The sequence below is a fragment of the Schistocerca serialis genome, chromosome 9 (assembly GCF_023864345.2).
Source record: "Schistocerca serialis cubense isolate TAMUIC-IGC-003099 chromosome 9, iqSchSeri2.2, whole genome shotgun sequence".
NCBI classification, from domain to species: domain Eukaryota; kingdom Metazoa; phylum Arthropoda; class Insecta; order Orthoptera; family Acrididae; genus Schistocerca; species Schistocerca serialis.
Window position 1 is genome coordinate 115,314,124 of NC_064646.1, and position 20,071 is coordinate 115,334,194.

Genomic DNA, 20,071 nt, shown 5'->3' on the forward strand with positions numbered 1-20,071 from the left:
CTTTGTATTGATTGGAGGTGGAGAGGATTTCCCTACGTCAGAACGTATAGAGCGCCACGCCAAGTCCTCTTCCGCCGCGCCCCATTCACCGCAGCTTGTTCTTACTGCAGCGTGCTGTTACATTCAAGAGTAAGCCTAGAACAGATCTTTAAAAATCTCATAATAACTCCTGTGCATAAAATCACTTTGCTCATTAAGTAGTAGGTCTGGGTTTTTTCTTTGATGAGCGTATATTTCAATCTCTTCGAGCACGTTGAGAGACTTTTTGAAGCTTTATGTAGAACCTCCATTTGTTCATTTATATTACTCACTTCATGTTTACTATCTTTTACATGTGCTCCAAATGCTGTTCGACTGCTATGACTGCAATGTTCCCTGTATCGAATTTCAAAATTCCGCCCTGTTTGTCCTATATAATAACTGTCACATTCAGCACTTTTGATCTTGTATACTCCGGAATTATTGTATTTCATTTGTTTTGTCGTTGCTGGTTTATGTCTGAGTTTATGTGCCATTTGCCCTTCATTCTGGAACGCCACAGCGATGTTTTTTGGAAAGACACACGCCCTTTGCATGTCAAGGTGACAAACTTCTTCCTAACTCAAATTTTCCTAGAATCGTTACTGATACCCGCGGATTTGTTTTTGATCTTGTTAAACATACGTGTAACACACCTTGTGTCCTGTATCCATTAGCTGCTGCTACTTGCTTAGTAATACCTAGTTCTTTCTGCAACTCATCTTCCTTTAGTAGAAATCTCAGGGCTTTGTTGCACATTGCATGAAAGTACGCTCTTTTATGCTGTGCCGGGTAGTGCGACGTCGCTTCTATTATGTTGTCGGAACAAGTGTCTTTTCTATAGACGAAGAAACGTGCCTGCCTCCCTCCTTTCTGACGGTCAAATCTAAATAGTTAATCGCCCCATTGTTTTCCATTTCTAGCGTGAATTGAATTTTTGGATGCTGCTCGTTTAAAACTTTTCGTCATTTCCTCTACTTCTTCTTCTTTCCCTTTGAATAATAAAGTAGAGTCGTCAACATGCCGCCCGTAATAAATTAATTTCTCCTTACTTTCTGGAAAAGAGCTGAAAACTTTGTTCTCAAAGTCATTCGTAAAAATTTCAGCTAAAATGCCTGATAGACTGTTTCCCATAGCTAAACTTTCATCTTGATGAAAGTCTTAAAACTCAAAGTGAACTCTTGCGGGATCTTTTTCCGGCCGCAGCTACGTCGGTGATTTGATGTTTTACCGGATTCCTGATATTCACGGTAGCTACATTGTGAAATTATTGTACAGGAAAATCCCGCTTCATCGCTACCTCGGAGATCCTATGGTCCATCGCTCGAGAGCCGACTATAACACCACGTTCAAACACACTTAAATCTTGATAACCTGCAATTGTAGCACCAATAATAGAAATAGCAACTGCGCCAGACACTTCTTGTCTTATATAGGCGCTGCCGACCGTAGCACCATATTCTGCCTTTTTACATCTCTCTGTATTTGAATACCTATACGTATACCAGTTTCTTTGGCGCTTCAGTGTATTTGCCTCGGAAAGTATATTTACACGATCTCATGTTGATTCTAAGATCGTGTGAACCATTTTTGTGACTTTTGCTGTGCTTGGGATCTAGTGGCTAATGATCAGAAATCTTATTACGAATATTAACGATAGACTGGCTCTAAAAATCGTTTTACTAATTTTGCGATTAATGAAATCACACAAATTAGTTTCCATCCCAAAATTTTACGATTCTTATTAAGCTTGGCACCTAAACACACCTACTTGTCACATTATTATGCACTGGTTATGTCACAAGAGAGAGAGCTCGCGACCGACGGAGAAGAAACCAAGCAAGGTAAACAAGGTAAGCAAGTTGCCTGTAGTTGCCCTAGGGAAAGTGATCGCAGATATTTCTTGCTAAAATCCACCGTGTTTGATAATTCCGGCACACATTTAAAGTGGATACTTTCATTTATTCTGTAACCCGCTGGGTAGCTTATGGGTGTCAAATCTGCGTTTACTTTGAGATATTTTATACCACCGACCCTAATATTCGTCACACTTGGTATCCCCATGCGTGAATGTGTGGCAGGCTACATATGAACAAGTGCTTTTGTAGACCTCAACATTCGTTGTACTTAGCATCTTCGTGTGAGGAAAAATACACCACTGGCCATTAAAATTGCTACACCAAGAAGAAATGCAGATGATAAACGAGTATTCATTGGACAAATATATTATACTACAACTGACATGTGATTACATTTTGACGCAATTTGGGTGCGTAGATCCTGAGAAATGAGTACCCAGAACAACCACCTCTGGCCGTAATAAAGGCCATGATACGCCTGGGCATTGAGTCAAACAGAGCTTGGATGACGCGTACATGTGCAGCTGCCCATGCAGCTTCAACACGATACCACAGTTCAGCAAGAGTAGTGACTGGCGTATTGTGACGAGCCAGTTGCTCGGCCACCATTGACCAGACGTTTTTAATTGGTGAGAAATCTGGAGAATGTGCTGGCCAGGGCAGCAGTCGAACATTTTCTGTATCCAGAAAGGCCCGTACAGGACCTGCAACATGCGGTCGTGCTGAAATGTAGGGTTTCGCAGAGATCGAATGAAGGGTACAGCCAAGGGTCGTAACACATCTGAAATTTAACGTCCACTGTTCAAAGTACCGTCAATGTGAACATGAGATGACCGAGACGTGTAACTAATGGCACCTCATACCATCATGCCGGGTGGTACGCCAGTATGGCGATGACGAATACACGCTTCCAATGTGCGCTCACCGCGATGTCGCCAAATACGGATGCGACCATCAAGATGCTGTAAACAGAACCTGCATTCATCCGAAAAAACGTCGTTTTGCCATTCGTGCACCCAGGTTCGTCGTTAAGTACACCATCGCAGGCGCTCCTGTCTGTGACGAAGCGTCAAGGCTAACCGCAGCCATGGACTCCGAGCTGATAGTCCACGCTGCTGCAAATGTCGTCGAACTGTTCGTGCAGATGGTTGTCCTGAAAACGTCCCCATCTGTTGACTCAGGGATCGAGACATGGCTGCACGATCCGTTGCAGCCATGCGGATAAGATGCCTGTCATCTCGACTGCTAGTGATACGAGGCCCTTGGGATCCAGTAAGGTGTTCCGTATTACCCTCCTGAACCAATCGATTCCATATTCTGCCAACAGTCATTGGATCTCGACCAACGCGAGCAGCAATGTCGCGATACGATAAACCGCAATCGCGATAGGCTACAATCCGACCTTTATCAAAGTCGGAAACGTGATTGTACGCATTTCTCCTCCTTACACGAGGCATCACAACAACGTTTCACCAGGCAACGCCGGTCAACTGCTGTTTGTGTATGAGAAATCGGTTGGAAACCTTCCTCATGTCAGCACGTTGTAGGTGTCGCCACCGCGCGAACCTTGTGTGAAGGCTCTGAAAAGCTAATCATTTGCATATCACAGGATCTTCTTCCTGTCGGTTAAATTTCGCGTCTGTAGCACGTCATCTTCGTGGTCTAGCAATTTTAATGGCCAGTAGTGTACCTTTAAACAGCGGTAATTTTAATAGCAAGCATTAAACCCTCATTCTTTACATTATCTGCCGGCCGTGGTGGTCTTGCGGTTCTAGGCGCTCAGTCCGGAACCGCGCGACTGCTACGGTCGCAGGTTCGAATCCAGCCTCGGGCATGGATGTGTGTGATGTCCTTAGGTTAGTTAGGTTTAAGTAGTTCTAAGTTCTAGGGGACTGATGACCACAGATGTTTAGTCCCATAGTGCTCAGAGCCATTTTTTTTACATTATCTCGAGAACAACAGGGACATGTTAGAGAACGCAACTCGTCACTTTGCGTTTCTCGGACGGCCCAGAGCTATAAGAGACGACAGATAATGCGGGCACGGCGGCCCGTTAGAAAGGGCGTGACATTAGTCGCTTTAGCTTTCTTTTGCTGCAAAAGTCTTGGCACTAGTGGTCGCGTCCGCCGCGGTATGCCCCTAGCGGAGGGGACCAGACGGCGCCAGGGCGACGGGCTATTAATTGGCTAGTGTGAAGGCGAGCGGCGCGAACAATGCCAGTGTTGATGATCCGGCGGCGGCGGCAGAGACGGAGGCGCCGCCTTTCCTTAGGCGGATACGGCGTCGGTGGAAATTACCGTAGCGCGCTACTCGCCCCCTGCTGGCTTTATTGAGTTAGCACGAGGCTCTGGCGCCTCCACCGGCCGCGCTGGTGCTACCTAGTCCGATGCCACAAGCAGAGGTGGAAACGTAACAGAGCGGAATCATTCCTTAGAGGAAGAACTAACATACTGTGAAAGGGTCAAACAAAAACCCGCATCCAAACTGTATTTCAGCACAATTGACTAGATCCGTCAGCTAATTTATACAACCTAAGATCGTCCTCACAAGGGACGTGTTTCTCATTGTGAAGCGCGTCAGACGTGATACCCACTGCGCTTGGTTCACTCTTAAGAACGAGCTGGCACTTGTAATGGGACGTTTTCCTTATTGTGATTTACGACCGTAGAGCTTTTCAGCTGTATCTGGCGCGCAAATCACACAGTTTACGAATATGGGCGCGGGTAAAAGTATGTTAGCTCTATTGAAACGCACATTTTCTGCCTTTTCCATATGCTAGCCATGTTCTGTCTGTAGTACACACAAATAAAAACGTCAAAACCCAATAACATATAGTAGGCCAACACGAAAGTAGCCAGGTCGAGTCAGTAAGGACTTCGGATTTTATAATTTTCATTACAAATAGTATGATACAAATTTACAACACCCTTCTACGTAAAATAAACATTATTTCAGGCACTGAGAACCATAAAGGACTAATACAAAGCGTCGTCGATTTTGAGATTGTAGCGCGTATGCATGTCCCTGACACATGTTGATCTTACGGTGAACCAGTTTTATCAGTGCTGCACCCGTACCCTGCCTATATACGAACATTTGCGATATGCTGTCTAATCGATTCCGATATTGTCTTCCATACGGGACCAAAGCACAAATTTTCATTTCTGTAGGGTCCGTTACTGGCTGCACCGATGCCCACTGATTCATAAAAAATGGAAGCTACTGAAGCAATCCCCACCGTAACCTTACGTTCACTAATTCGAGCACTGCACATTGTAAACTATACTGCTAACGACCTCACTACCATACCAAAAGTCAGTGTTCGAGGAAACGATGCACATTTCCGACATTTTTAATGATGAACTTTTAAACAAGTTGCCATAAATTATTGTTTAAAGGGATATATGTTTCATTCGAGCCATGGGTGGCCACCAGTACCTTCAAGTCACATCGAAAGAGCCGACAATTTCTTTTGACTCCACATTTTGCAGATACTTAGCAAAATGTAGTGCCCAAATACCTAAGTGGAAGGCAAACATCAACCGTGAAACATAAAGACTTAACAAAACTACTAGATCAAATTTGAAACATAGACTTCACAAAACTAATTTCATGCGTGAAGTGAGCAGGCACTTTTATCTGAACTTCAAAAGCCAAAGAACGTGCTTAATGAAAATCATGAAGCGAGGACCATGATGATTTGGGATAGGTTACAATCGTGTGTGTCTGGTGCATTTAGTATGTGTTCTTTATGTTCTGTTTCTAGTTTCAAATTAATTACAAGCTACACAAGGCGCTATTGCCACTAGCCTATATGTGAAAATTTTGTGGATAACAATAATAATAATCCTAAATACTAATAAAATTGTGGTTCTCAGTGCCTCATTTCATCGTCCTCACTTCTTAATAAATCTCTGAGGCCACTCTTGCTATATTAATGCTCTTATTTAGTATCAGAATTTTTAGAACATGTAAAATACGATACTTGAAACAAGAAAGTGCAAAATCTCCCTTCTGTAGGCCGCAGGTCTTCGTGTTCGCATATATCCGCAAACAATGTATGATCAAGAGTGTTTGCTTTATCCCTAGCACTAACTGGCTGGAATGACCTATTGCGTCTTACTAACATCTGAGCCCTGCAGTCAACACTTCTCTCTACCTGACTAATAAGGAAGTAAGACATTATGCGCACAAGGCTGTTCCAACCTGTGCAGATTTTGTATGGTACTGTTGCTAGATGTAAGAGGCACATTCATCAACTTCAGTGATGATCACATTACATCTACATGGTTACTCTGCAATTCACACTTAAGTGCCTGGCAGAGGGTTCATCGAACCATTTTCATATCACTTCTCCACCATTCCACTCTCGAATGGCGGGTGGGAAAAGGAACACCTAAATCTTTTCGTTCGAGCTCTGATTTCTCTTATTTTATGATGATGATCATTTCTCCCTACGTAGGTGGGTGTCAACAAAATATTTTCGCATTCGTAATAGAACGTTGGTGATTGAAATTTCGTAAATAGATCGCGCCGCAAAGAAAACCGCCTTTGTTTCAATGATTGCCACCCCAACTCGCGTATATCAGTGACACTCTCACTCCTATTGCGCGATAACACGAAACGAGCTGCCCTTCTTTGCACTTTTTCGATGTCCTCCGTCAATCCTACATGGTAAGGATCCCATGGCGCGCAACAATATTCCAGCAGAGGGCGGAGGGAAGTGTAATGTAGGCTGTCTCTTTAGTGGGTTTGTCGCATCTTCTAGGTGTTCTGCCAAAAAAGCGCACTCTTTGTTTCGCCTTCCCGATAATATTATCTATTTGGTCTTTCCCATTTAAGTTGCTCATAATTGTAATTCCTAGGTATTTAGTCGAACTGACAGCCCTTAGATTTGTGCGATTAATCGTATACTCAAAATTTATCTGATTTCTTTTAGTACCCACGTGGATGACCTCGCACTTTTCTTTGTTTAGTGCTAATTGCCACTTTTCGCACCAGCTCTCTCAACTCAAGGTGTGTCTATGTACGGCTACCCACAAAATGGTAAGAATTAAGGTGAACTGCAGAACCATGTGGTTTCTCAAGTCTGCACTCACCAATAACGTCGCGGGAGAAGATTATTCGATCGCGAAGTGAACTCCACAGTTTAATCGTAGTCCCTAGTGATCCATTTGCGTATTTACTTTGATAGTTTGTACACGCCTCGATCCTCTTTACGGCTTGTTTTTCTTTAACTCTAAAGACCAAGGGGAGTTTGAAACAACTTAAACCTCTCAGCTTTCGCGTTTTGATTACTTTTTCATAACGGCTCGACAGTCTCACTTGCAAAGTTATGGGCGAGGAATTTTAAAAACGTTTCGCTGTATTTGTGAGAAGCCGGGAGAGAAGCGCGCCAGCCATCGCCGTGAGTGAGAGCTTTTTCCGCTGCGCCGACTGCTTGACGGACTACCCGCTCTGGAGCGCAGGGAATTTCGATTCACGTCGAGGCCAATTTAATTTGCATTCTTTCTGCCTTTCAGCTCCGCCATTTCTGTGGGCCGCGCTTTCTATTCCCACTCTCCACCGCATAATGCAGACACAGCCATTCCTTGGAAGGAAGAACGAGCTGAAAAGAATATTGCACGGACTATTGTACACTTGTCTGCGGAGCGCTTACACCACCACTCGCCGGAACCGGTAAGAAGTTGAATGATGAATGTGCTAGCACAGGATTTCCACAGCTTAGCAGCAAAGTGACATTCGATTACGGCTGAGAAAAAACATGATATCGGCTTTGTGACGACTGTCACGTTTCGCTTTTTCGTACGGACCCAGGTGGCACATTGGTGTGGAACAGCGGATTCGTATCGAGGGAGTGGCGTTCAGTTCTCATGCACCCATCCTAGTTTAAAGGAAAGAAAATCACTTCAGGGCCACGGATGCCTCGTTGCCTACTTTCTAAATCATAGCTGCTGTATTGTCTTGTCCTTACTGATCTCGCTAGCGTTATGTACGGTTTTTCTTTTCTTTTCTGCAGCGCCCTGACTTCCGGCACGTAACATAATAGATGTTAAACAGGGAACTGATTTGTATCTCTGTTAATCCACTGCGGATACGGAACAACGGTTAGTCAAATATTTACCAAGGAAAATCGCCAAACAGCCGTATGCTTTGAGAAGTTATTTTATTTAGACAACCAGTTTTGGCTTCTCATTAATGCCATCTGCATGCCGCTATGTATGGTTCATTGGCTCTGAGCACTATGGGACTTAACTTCTGAGGTCATCAGTCCCATAGAATTTAGAACTACTTAAACCTAACTAACCTAAGGACATCACACACATCCATGCCTGAGGCAGGATTCGAACCTGCGATCGTAACGGTCGGCGCGGTTCCAGACTGTAGCGCCTAGAATCGCTCGGCCACTTCGGTCGGCTGCCCCTATGCACTCCATGTACATATAATCGTATACAGGGTGTTACAAAAAGGTACGGCCAAACTTTCAGGGAACATTCCTCACACACAAAGAAACAAAATATGTTACGTCGACATGTGTCCGGAAACGCTTACTTTCCAAGTTAGAGCCCATTTTATTACTTCTCTTCAAATCACATTAATCATGGAATGGAAACACACAGCAACAGAACGTGCCAGCGTGACTTCAAACACTTTGTTACAGGAAATGTACAAAATGTCCTCCGTTAGCGAGGATACATGCATCCACCCTCCGTCGCATGGAATCCCTGATGCGCTGATGCAGCTCTGGAGAATGGCGTATTGTATCACAGCCGTCCACAATACGAGCACGAAGAGTCTCTACATTTGTTACCGGGGTTGCGTAGACAAGAGCTTTCAAATGCCCACATAAATGAAAGTCAAGAGGGTTGAGGTCAGGAGAGCGTGGAGGCCATGGAATTGGACCGCCTCTACCAATCCATCGGTCACCGAATCAATTGTTGAGAAGCGTAAGAACACTTCGACTGAAATGTGTAGGAGCTCCATCGTGCATGAACCACATGTTGTGTCGTACTTGTAAAGGCACATGTTCTAGCAGCACAGGTAGAGTATCCCGTATGAAATCATGATAAAGTCCTCCATTGAGCGTAGGTGGAAGAACATACTGACGAAACTAAAATGAGCTCTAACATGGAAATTAAGCGTTTCCGGACACATGTCCACATAACATCTTTTCTTTATTTGTGTGTGAGGAATGTTTCCTGAAAGTTTGGCCGTACCTTTTTGTAACACCCTGTATATCGATATTTGTATAGTTGGAGCCATCAATATCTGGATTCCCTTAATTCGTTTTTTGAGTGTTTACTTCGGAGATTTGACAACAAGTCTTCGAAAACTCAAAAAACGAATTAATAGAACCCAGATATTGATGGCTCCAGTTATGCAAATATAGATATATCTGACTGTACAGCGGAGATGCTGGGTCGCAGATAGGTACAACAAAAAGAATGTCACAAATACATAAAGCTTTCGGCCATTAAGGCCTTCGTCAACAATTAACGTGTACACACACACACACACACACACACACACACACGAGACCGCAGTCTCAGGCAATTGAAACCACGCTGCCTGAGACTGCAGTCGTGTGTGTGTGTGTGTGTGTGTGTGTGTGTGTGTGTGTGTGTGTGTTGATGAAGGCCCTAATGGCAAAGCTTTATTTATTTGTGACAGTCTTTTTCTTGTGCCTATTTGCAACACAGCATCTACAATATATAGTGAGTAGCAACTTTCCTTTTCATAATATAGTTACACTCCATCCTGGATTTTCCATTGTTTGATACATCTGATTGTCTATACATGGAGTACATAGGGGCCTGAAGATGGAATTAATGAGATGCTGAAACTGGTTGTCTAAATAAATAAAATAACTTACCAATACATATGGATATTTGGCGATCTCCCTTGGTAAATAAATGGTTTGTATCTGGTTGGGATGATAAAAAGTTGCAGGGGGCATACAGTTCTTTCCACAGTCCATTGCGTATCTTAATATACATCAATAACTTGACGCTACAAATGGAAAGTGGCTCAACATTATATTACCTTGGGTATGACAAATTTTACTGTGAAAGACGTGGAATAAAATGTAAATGATTTTGGGTAGTGGTTAACATTAACATATAATGGCTTTATATGTGTGACATTTGAAACATTACAGACTCGTTAAAAATTAATCCTTTGAAATACTAAAACGATTTTACAGGAAGTTTACTGTCAATATTCTTTGCACTCGAAACAGAAATCGAACCTGTTTTCATGAGACATACTGAATCGCAGACGAAGTGACCGACGTAGTATATCCAAATGCTCAATGATCATGGTGACACCTAAGCGACAGATGGTAATGTCAAGATCGGAATACTAAATCCATTCATTCGAAATTGCTCCGCAGTAGATACCAAAGCATTTCCTGCTTTCGACTATCGTACGGATGCCGAGAAAGGCAACACACGGAAATAAGTAAACGCTGAATTTACTTGCTGTGATGTCCGTTAGATTCTATATTGAATATACTGCGGACAGCTGTAAACGCAGATTGCACTTTGATGGTATCAGATTTAAGTGTGAACGCAGACGACTATTAATTACATTTCTGTCAGATAGGCACTTCAAATCTCCAGAGTCCGTTGTATAATTTTATAAGGATTACTATACCCCTTCAGGCGCACACACTATAGTACACACTCAAAAACCGATAATCGTAAAAAGATTACGTCAAAGATTGAAGTGCTACAGGTCCTAATTCGGGAGTTTAGTACTTCTACGTTAATGAGTCAATGAAAACGGCAGTATTTTATTAATACACATTGACAGGAAATTCGTGGCATGTTAAAATTATAGCCCACCTCCGTGACGTCTGTGGTGACTGTCAGAACGAATAAGTACAATAAAATATCAAGCAACGTCTCCACTAACTTGAAGATCTACAATAAGCGAGGTATTATACATTTTTGGCAAAACTTTATAGTATCATAAGGTAGAGTAAAAATCAAGAAACAGAAGTTCGTGCTGATAAAGATATAAGTCAATAGCTTTGAAATCAATTAAATGTGCTCAAATGAAATCATTTGGTCACTGGGGATGGAATCAATGGAGATGCGATGAAATGAAATGGTTTCGGTGCAGACCGTTCAAATAAGCTGAACTGCCAACGTAATAAACGTGTTTCCTCCCAACGTTCTATGCTCGAAAACTTTTGGCGTTAAACCCCTACGTTTGCTGCACTACACTTTCAACAGTCATGTTTTTTCAATCAACGCATACGAAATTTAGAATTAATTTAGATTGTGAGGACATCAGGCATTTCATACAATACGTTAATTAAAAAAGCTTAATCGTTAGTGAAACTGCAAATTTGTAATGAGGAAAAAAAAGTTCTGATTAAGACAGGTCACAGGTTACAATGCTCGAGACTGCCTCGCTGCTTCCATTAGAAATTAAAAGTTTCCCCACTGGTGCTACGGGAAACTTCGCAGGTTAATTTTACTTACTACTTTCGCCCAACGAGCCAAGCACCATTAAAATGTCTCCCGGCGCTGTATTTCGGAAAGAGAAAATGCTGGGCAATGTGAGAAATTCTACCACCCTTTCTCCCATACAGAACACATTCACTGCGTTCCACATTACTCCTTTGCCACAGCACTTAAAGATAACATCATACACAGAAACTACGAAGATCAGTGTTATGCTATTCTGTCGGTACAACCACAACAAGTGACTGATTGTAAACGGAGGTCAGTTGTGTAGGTAATGCACGTATTTCAATTCAGACATACTGGGTAAGACTATCCAGCTCATCTTTAAGTGGGTTTTAGAATAGTTTTTCACGCTTCTCTCTGCAAAAGTTGATCTGGCCTCCAAGATGATCTACAACAGTACCAGATCTGTACGCCGGCATATACGCTACAGTGGTTTCACTTCCTTGTAATCAATGAAAGTTATTACAAATAAATGCAATTTGCTTTCGGTTGCCCTATCATCAGGAGCAAACGTACCGCATGTGAGAAATGGACTGGATGTATTCACTCTTACACAAAGTAAGAATATTATTGCAATAGTGGATTGACTGTCTAAAACACACTCCGCTAAAGATAATAGTTAGTCGTCCGCATGAGGAATAATTCGAGTTGAGGAATGTAAGAGACTAATAAAAATTTGAAGCAGCACGTCGCTACGGGAACGTTTACAAGCGAATATCTTAATTTAGAGAACATCACAGCTCGTTCAATTCTCTACAAGACATCATCAATCGTCATCAATAACGACACAGCACGGTGGAAAGAAACTATGTAAAACTGATTGTTCAAAATTCTTGGGTGCATACTGATCAGAACTCGAACTGAAAATCACTTATTACTGGTCTTCTCAAACGCTTGAGTTCAGTAACACTAGCTCTAGGCGTGACTGCTGATTCTGTTGGTGAAATCATCAGAAAACTATCTAACTTGAATATTTCCATTCAATGATGTCACACGGAATAATTCTCAGGGGAAATATCTCACAAAGACAGAAAATAACCATTGCACAGAAAGGATGTCAGGTATACTTTCTCAAACTTCACGTGACGAACCATTTAAAAAATTAGGCGTACTAACAGTCTCATAACACATTTACACTCTTATTAATTTTGCAGTGACGAATCACTGCTTTATTTAAAAACAATAGCAGCAATCAAAGATACAACGCTAGGAACAGAAACAGCTTCCCCACTATTAACAACTTCAACTACCAGACTACCGGGCAGAAATGAGCAAAGTATACACCCATTAACGTATTTGGCTATCTCCCTTGTCAATTAACGGTGTTGACGTAATGAAAATGTTAAATACATATAACAATCATTTTTGGGCAACGGCTTTGCCGCAGTGGATACACCGGTTCCCGTGAGATCACCGAAGTTAAGCGCTGTTTGGCGTGGCCTGCACTTGTATGGGTGACCAGCCAGCCGCCATGCGCTGTTGCCAACTGAGGAGCTACTCGACCGAATAGTAACGGCTTCGGTCAAGAATACCATCATAACGACCGGGAGAGTGTGCTGACCCCCACACCCCTCCTATTCGCATACTCCTCGGAGGATGACACGGCGGTCGGATGGTACCGGTAAGCTACTCATGGCCTGAAGACGGTGTGCTTTTTATGACAATCATTTTTAATCGGATGACTTCTGAAAAGTTTGTGTGGTTGTGATACTTCTATCAATAGTTATTGTTACTTAAGATTAAAATTTAAAAAATCCATTTACGTAAATGTAGCCATATTTTCACAGAGAAAATATATCTTATGTGTGAACCTACCAACATGTTCCAAATAAATGCGAGTTGTCGCTAATGACGCATGGAACGTGTCGTAAACTATGCTGATTCAAACTTTCAGGACAGTTCAGAAAGTCAGCTGTGACGACACGAACTTTTGTTAGGTCCCCTTTTCTGGCAGTATGCTTCGGCTCCATGACTGATCCTTGCAGTATCTAAACAAAATTTGAAGTATCTTAGTGTATTCCTGAAAAAAAAAAAAAGGCACAGTACTTTCCAAATTTCAACACTGCTCACACCTACGAATATATAAAAGGGTAGTCAAATCGACAAGAGGCAGTTGGGAAAAAAGTAAGTAAATTATTATTTCAAATGTAATCGCTGTAACTGTTAATAAATTTATCCTTCTGTAAGAAAAGACAGTCAATGCCTCAATGGGAAAATGTTTGCGGTTGCCTACGGAACCATAATTTTACGCGAGCGTCTACTTCTTCGTCCGAAGCAAATAGACGGCCACGAATGTCTGTCTTCAGGACGCCAAAAATATGGAAATCACATTTGGAGAGATTGGGACGGTGTGTAGGATGTGGGAGGACCCACATGTTGCCAATATTGTTTAACTACGTTGCAGAAGTTTCGCTGGGAAGCCCTTACACATCCTTCACATAGTCCCGATCTCTCCCTATGTGATTCTCATATTTTGGAGCCCTCAAGACACACACATTCGTGACCATCGATTTGCTTCGAAGAGGTGCACGCCTGGGAACAATTATGGTTCCGCAGGCAACAGCAAACATATTTCCATGAAGGCAATGACTGTCTTTTCTCAGAGTGGGATGCATGTGTTAACAGACATGGCGATTACTTTTGAAATAATAAACAATTACTTTTTTCCACCCGTCTCGTTTTCATTTGACTGTCCCGTATAAGTAAATAACGGAAGGAAGGCCATTACAAGCTGAGCACAATGTAGGATTGGCAATGGAAGAGGAAGGAAACCGGCTGTTTTCTAGGGAGCCATCTCAGCATTTTAGTGAAGCGATTTTAGGAAACCAAGGGAAACATACAGGGTGATTTAAAGGTCACGTCCCATAGCACAAAGTCTACAATGGTGATTGAATAGTCTAGGTCCCTAGGACAAAGTCGTAATCAGGGATACGATAGGAACGATCATTCTAAGCAAAAAAGTCTATAAACATGTCATCTAAAATACATACCTTAAGAACTATGAACTTTTATTAATCTTTGAGACCGTGAAACAATCCCTTCTACTGCAAGCTTTCTGCTTCATCTTCGAGATTATTTTTTTTCACAATCTCTTCTACTCCAACCTCTTTGCTTTCCATACTGCGGCTGGAGTCAATATGGCCCAAAGCTAGAAAAAATTGACTAGTAAACGTAGTCTCCAAAATGCATACCTTAAGCGGGGTGGGACGTCAAACGAGCCGACTTGGAGCAGGAGAGGAAACACAGGACATTTTAATTTCCACTGTCTATACTTTTACAAGTAAATTCATAAAACTTTGTAAGCACGACCAGGAAGGATTCAGGATTCACACCGTAGCTGCGAAAGTTCAAAAACATAACAAAATAATTTTTTTTTTACATGTGAAATTTCATCATTTTTTCACTTACTATTGGCTGCATTTGCTGCTTTTCTTCATAAGTAAGAGAGACTGTTCGATGAATTTTGCACAGCATACAAACCATACTTACAGGTGTCTGAAACTCTAGAATTTATTTAATTTATGAAAAATGAATGAACTGTTACGTTTTAAACTTAATGTTTAGAAAAAAATCACATTTTGTAGTTAATTATCTCAATTTTTACATGAGTTTTTAATAGATTTGGAAAATTCTAGAGTTTCATACACCTGTAAGTATGGTTTGTATGCTGTGCAAAATTCATCAAAGAATCTCTCTTACTTGTGAAGAAAAATGTACCTACAGTAACAAATGCAGCCAACAGTAAGAGAAAAAATGATGAAATTTCATATTTAAAAAAAAATTTATTTTGTTATGTTTTTGCAGTTCCACTGCTATGAGCGTGAATCCTGAATCCTTCCTGGTCATGCTGACAAAGTTTTATGAATTTTATAAAGCACTCCGTCTTCAGGCCACGAGTGGCCTGCCGGGACCATCCGACCGCCGTGTCATCCTCAGAGGAGGATGCGGATAGGAGGAGCGTGGGATCAGCACACCGCTCTCCCGGTCGTTGTGATGGTATTCGCGATCGAAGCAGCTACTATTAGGTCGAGTAGCTCCTCAATTGGCATCACGAGGCTGAGTGCACCCCGAAAAATGGCAACAGCGCATGGCGGCTGGATGGTCACCCATACAAGTGCCGGCCACGCCCAACAGCGCATAACTTCGGTGATCTCACGGGAATCGGTGTATCCACTGCGGCAAGGCCGTAGCCCAATTGTTAAATATAGACAGCAGATAATAAAATGTCCTGTGGTGCCTCTCCTGCTCCAAGGCGGCCCGTTTGACGTCCTACCCCCTTTAGAGCTGCAGGCACATGTTGAATAGTAGAGATGTGGTTCACAGTAGCGATGATGAACAAGCACTCATAGTTCTTAAGGTATACCCACGTTTAGTAGGCATTTTTTGCTTCGAATGAACGTCATATCCCTGAATACAAATTTGTCCTAGAGGCCAAGACTACTGAATCGTCTATATAGACTTTGTCCTATGGGACATGCCTTTTAAATCACCCTGCATATCGAGTGGCCGGTCAGGGATTTGATCCCCGATCCTCCTGAATTCGAGTTCAGCTCCTCACCACTGCGCTACTTTGCTTGGTAATCACAAATAATTCGTAGCTTGTCGTCTAGTGGATGGCGTCGCTGCCTCTAAGTCACGAAGTCCCCGATTTAATTCCTGGTCGGGTTGTAGATTTTCTTCCCTCGGGTTCAAATGGCTCTGAGCACTATGGGACTTAAAATCTGAGGTCATCAGTCCCATAGAACTTAGAACTACTTAAAACTAACTAACCAAAGCACATCACACACATCCATGCCCGAGGAACGATTCTAACCTGCGACCGTAGCGGCCACGCGGTTCCAGACTGAAGCGCCTAGAACCGCACGACCGCAATGGCCGGCTCTTCCCTCGGGGACTGTTTGCGTCAGCTATGAAGCGGCGCCCTATCACTTAGCGTTGGCGTGTTCTCCTTGAATGATTGTCGCTGATCTCCACACATCACACAGATAGCACTATCGCCGGTAGACTCAGCTGATTCCTTTTCTAGGATAAAGTTTACGTCCGGTATGTGTTTGTCTGGTCGAGGTATCTTCAGCAGTACTTACTCCCATGGTTAAGCAATTTTCACATTGTTCCAGTATATGATTGCGCGAAAGAGGGCAATGTACGTTTGTATGTTGTTGTAGTAATAGTAGTAGTGTAGTAGTAGTTGTTGTTGTTCTTGCTGCTGCTGTTGTTGCAGCCTTCAATCCGAAGACTCGATATGATAAAACTATCCACGCTGCTTCCCTGCATTACAAAATTAACTATTCCTTGATCCCTGAGGAGATCTGTCCTATTTTAGTCAAATTGTATCATTAAGATATTTTCTCCGCAAATAGATTTCTTACCTCTTTGATTATCCGAGGTATCCAAGTAATCTACAGAATCGTTCTGTACGCCACATTTCAAAAGCTTGTCTTCTCTTCTTGTACATACTGTTTACTGTTCACGATTCACTTCCACATCAGGCTTCAGTCCAAACAAATACTTCCATAAACGGTTCCTCATCACTTACATTTATACTGGTTATTGGTTTATAATAAATTTTACCTTTACTTCTGACGTTATCAGTTTTTTACTGCCCACAAGGTAAAAATATTCAATTACTTTAATGTCTCATTTCCTAATCTAGTTCCCCCAGCATCGTTTAATTTAATCACACTACACTTCATTATCCTTGCTTAATTTCTGTTAAGGTTCACCTTACACCCTGTTACAAAGAAACTATTCATCCCATTCATCAACTGATCATGTCAGTGGAATGTCTTGAAGTTTTTATTTCCTCTTCCCCATCTTAAATTCATTTTCCAAATTTCTAGTTAGTTTCAAAAAATGGCTCCATCTATGGTCATCAGTCCCCTAGAACTTAGAACTACTTAAACCTAACTAACCTAAGGACAGCACACAACACCCAGTCATCACGAGGCAGAGAAAATCCCTGACCCCGCCGAGAATCGAACCCGGGAACCCGGGCGTGGGAAGCGAGAAGGCTACCGCACGACCACGAGCTGCGGACTCTTGTTAGTTTCGTTTACTGTCTGCTGTCTGGAAAAACTAAATAAACGGAGGCAGTGCGGGGGGAGGGGGAGAGGGGGTAGGCGAGCGGCTGTACGCCACAACTTAGTTTCACTGTCGACTCACCTTTTGCCTCTCATGTGCTGCGTCCGACTAGTAATTGCGGTCTGTCATTAGCAAAAGTCGTACATAACCTTTCGCTCCCAGTATTTCCCCTTGATAACTACAGAAATTTGTTTCAGTCAATATTGTCAAAAGCGTTTTCTAAATGTGCAAATGCTACATCAGCAGACGGATAGAGCTCTTTGCTGTAGCCAGCAACAGAGGGAGAGACTGTGTAGTCGCTTCCACGACCGGTGGCGTGACGTAACTCGCAACAGGCGGCGAGTGCAGAACAACGAGCTAAAGATACTGCTGCCTTCGCCATGCGATCCAGTGGACTGCAGGGCAGGATAACGCTGTCCGCAGACCGACAATGAGTCTACTATTCGCCCCTACATGCTTATTAGACACGCACCGGCCATCATTCTGCTGACGACCTAGACTGCGGACTACGATTGTCTTTGGCGTTTGCCTCTGGTTGGATTTCTCGTAGGATTACGACGAGCTTGAACTTGACACATGGGCTTGAAGTATTTCATAGCGATCATAATTTGCGTAACCGAAGCCTGACCGAAGCTCTTATTTTACGCCGAATTCTTAACCTTAACAGAACTTGTAACTAGTTTTGGTGTTCAAATAAAGGGAATGGAAACACCGTTCTGACAATTTTTCACTGCAGCGAAAATGCCTCCATTGCTTCTACAAACAACACTGCTGACCAGTCCCGCAGGTGGTAGCAGTGTTGCTACATCAGTCAGACTTAGTTCGGTCTTGTGGACTAGCGGTAAAGCACGTGCCTGGAAACCGAAAGTTCGCGGGGTCGAATCCCGTCATACCACAAGATTTTTTTCAGCCTTGCTTTAACCTAACTTTTACCTGTCAACGATGTGAGGATTAGCCAGGAACGACACGTGGTTAGGTTTCCACACTAAACCTCGGCCCCCGTTTCCGCAGGATTTCCGGGGTACGTTGACGGTACACAAGTGGTGTTCAATTGAAAGATTTGCACCAGGGCACTTGGCCATGCGAAACTTTTATTATTGTAGTTAGCCATAAAGGATGTACAGAGCTGAGCGATATTGCTCTCGTAATAACTGATAACAGCTCAGAATTGGCCGCAATTGCGGTCTGCTGGCGACCCACTGGACGGGCCAAAAGGCGGCAGCTAGACAGTGATGCGACGCGGCGACGGCGGTGTTTCTAATTCGGTCTGGAGAGGCCTCCTAATGACGGCTGGTGCAGAGCGCTGGAGGCGAGCCAATGCCCAGGCTGACAGCGGTTGTCGCGGGCTCATCTGTTTCCGTAGAGGCCACTTAACGCTGACACACAGCACGCCGCCAGCCCATCGCTGGAACGGACAGACCTATCTGCCCTCAAATACTGGCACGTCACCGACCTCACGTCATGTTGTTCTGCTCTACATGTGCCCTTCGATGCATACCCTAGAGCGGTTAGGAGGAGAATTCCTTTCACAGGAGTGAAACGGTTCATGGTGATCCGTCCTTCGGATGAAGAGTTTAAGTCCCCCTGGTGCTGCTCGAAACGCTATGCGCCGTCACCGAATTTTACCCTGCCCCTTCTCCCATCGCCATCGAGCACCAACACTGCACTCACTACACAGACATCCATTAAACCCACCCACACTAAACAGATACACTTAACACACGAATCTAATAATTCGCGAAAGGAAAAGGCTATTTTGCGCAAATGAAAAAGATTGGTTGGTTAAAAAGAGGGGGGCAAGGACCAAACTGCTAGGTCATCGGTCCCTTCTTCCGATTAAAATAATCGAGACATACAAAACACAGCTGGAAGACAGGAAAAAAACCACAAGAATAACGCAATGGCAAACCACAGAGAGACGCAAGAGACATGAAGAGATCAAAACGCGAGAGCAGGTTACCATCGCTGGCTGGCCATGAGAATAAAAAGGAGAAGCCAGCCACTCTGCAGCACATTAAAACCTCCACCCTAAAAGCACTAGGCTGAAGGACACAGACGGACAGAGGACATGCGCTAAGACTTAGATCAAATGATAAAATCCATTATCACAAATAAAATGTAAAACTAAAGCTGCAGTTGAGGCATTGTGGCCCAACACCGAAGGCGGGTGCTGGGAAAGTTAAAAGTCCGCCGCAGAGCGGCTAAAAGTGGGCAGTCCAGCAAGAGGTGGACGACCATCATTTGTGACCCACAGCGACATTGAGGTGGGTCCTCGCGACGGAGAAGGTAAAAAAGCATTAGCCACATATGGCCAATGCGGAGCCGGTAGGGGACAACTTGTTCCCTGCAAGAGGAGCGCATGGAAGACTTCCACACATTCGTAGTCTCCTTAATAACACACAGTTTGTTGTACATACTGTTATGTCTCCCAAAGCAGAAAAACCCTGCGACGCAAGACAGAATGCAGGTCAGTTTCGGAGATGCCCATCTTCAGAAGCGGTTTCCGCGTAGCCTGTTTGGCCAACCTGTCGGCAAGTTCGTTGCCTGGGATACCGACGTGTCCTAGGGTCCACACAAACACTGACTGACAGGACTGTGCCAGGCTATAGATGGTCTCCTGAATGGACGCTGCCA

General features: G+C 43.3%; 1 protein-coding gene across 2 annotated transcripts in view; it reads right to left on the minus strand.

The window, feature by feature from the left end:
* LOC126418472 (mitogen-activated protein kinase-binding protein 1) overlaps positions 1-20,071 on the minus strand; it is a 912,885-nt gene that overhangs the window by 848,376 nt on the left and 44,438 nt on the right. The gene's annotated exons all lie outside the window — the stretch shown is intronic.